We start from the raw sequence: 1,532 nt of genomic DNA, 5'->3' as shown, positions 1-1,532 counted from the left end.
GTTTTTTTAACTGATTTCTGAACTCTTAAAGGGTGAATTTGGCGATTTAAACGCCTTTCAATTGTTCGCCTGTTGGAGCGATGACCTTTCACCAGTGACGTCAGATCGTGAAGCGACCCGCTATTTTCTCAAACACATTACACACACAAGTCAAATCAGCTCTGTTATTTTCCGTTTTTTCGACAGTTTTCCGTACCTTGGAGACATCATGCCTCGTCGGTGTGTTGTCGGAGGGTGTGACAACACGATCAGGGACGGATTCAAGTTGCAACAGTGGCCAAAAGATGCGAAAGTCCCTCGTTTGCTCTGCACACTTTACCGACGACAGCTATGCTACGACCGAGATGGCAAGAATGTGTGGATATCCTGCGACACTCAAAGCAGATGCATTTCCAACGATAAAGTCAACGAAATCACAAAGGTGAGTTTTGTTGATGTTATTGACTTATGTGGAGTGTGCTAATCAGATATATTTGGTCACGGCATGACTGCAAGCTAATCGATGCTAACATGCTATTTAGGCTAGCTGTATGTACATATTGCATCATTACGCCTCATTTGTAGTTATATTTGCATCCAGCCTTTCCCTCCGCCCACATTTACTCAGTGGTCTAGTGGTTAAAGCAGGGGCGCTCACACTTTTTCTGCAGGCGAGCTACTTTTCAATTGACCAAGTCGAGGAGATCTACCTCATTCCTATTTATAATTTATATTTATTTATTTCTGAAAGAGACATTTTTGTTAACAAGTTAATGGTGTTTAATGATAATACAAGCATGTTTAACACACATAGATTCCTTTCTTTCATGAAGACAAGAATATAAGTTGGTGTATTACCTGATTCTGATGACTTGCATTGATTGGAATCAGACAGTGGTGCTGATAACGTCCGCATTTTCAAATGGAGGAAAAAAAAAAGTCCTCCTTTCTGTCCAATACCACATGAAAGTGTTTGGATTTGGCATCTCATTTGTCCAACTTGCATACTCGTTTTTAAACACTTTGTTATGAGAGTAGCATATGTGTGTGGCCCTTTAATGTCTGGCAGCAGGTGAGTGACGTCAGTGACTGTGCGGGTGGGCAAGCAAGTGAGAAAGCGGTCGCTGAGGGCGGGGGAGAAATACATTGGCATCAAACTCCGTAGCTTGCTAGCTTGTGCACGCTAGCTTTCTGAGACTCTTATTTTGTTAGCACAGGCAGGATGAAACAGGTCTTTTATGGTGAAGACAGGAACTGTGCAGTCGGTCTTTAGAGTTTTGACAGTAGGTACGGAGTCTCTAGAAATAAAATGTTTCTCTGCGTCCGCCCTGTTAGTGATTTCTTTCTTAAATATGAGCTCGCAGCAGCCAGCGTCATCTCACAAGATCCTCGGGTGCCGAGAATGTCAAACAACTGACGAAAGTGAAGTCTTGGTATGATTGATGATTGCTCATTTTTATGTCTATTTTGAGAAAAGCGCTATACAAGTACAACTCATTCATTCATTCATTCATTCATTTTTTTAATGCCTGGCTTGAGATCGACTGACACAC

The sequence above is a fragment of the Nerophis ophidion genome, linkage group LG07, assembly GCF_033978795.1.
Source record: "Nerophis ophidion isolate RoL-2023_Sa linkage group LG07, RoL_Noph_v1.0, whole genome shotgun sequence".
Lineage (NCBI taxonomy): Eukaryota > Metazoa > Chordata > Actinopteri > Syngnathiformes > Syngnathidae > Nerophis > Nerophis ophidion.
This window is presented reverse-complemented; position numbering follows the sequence as displayed.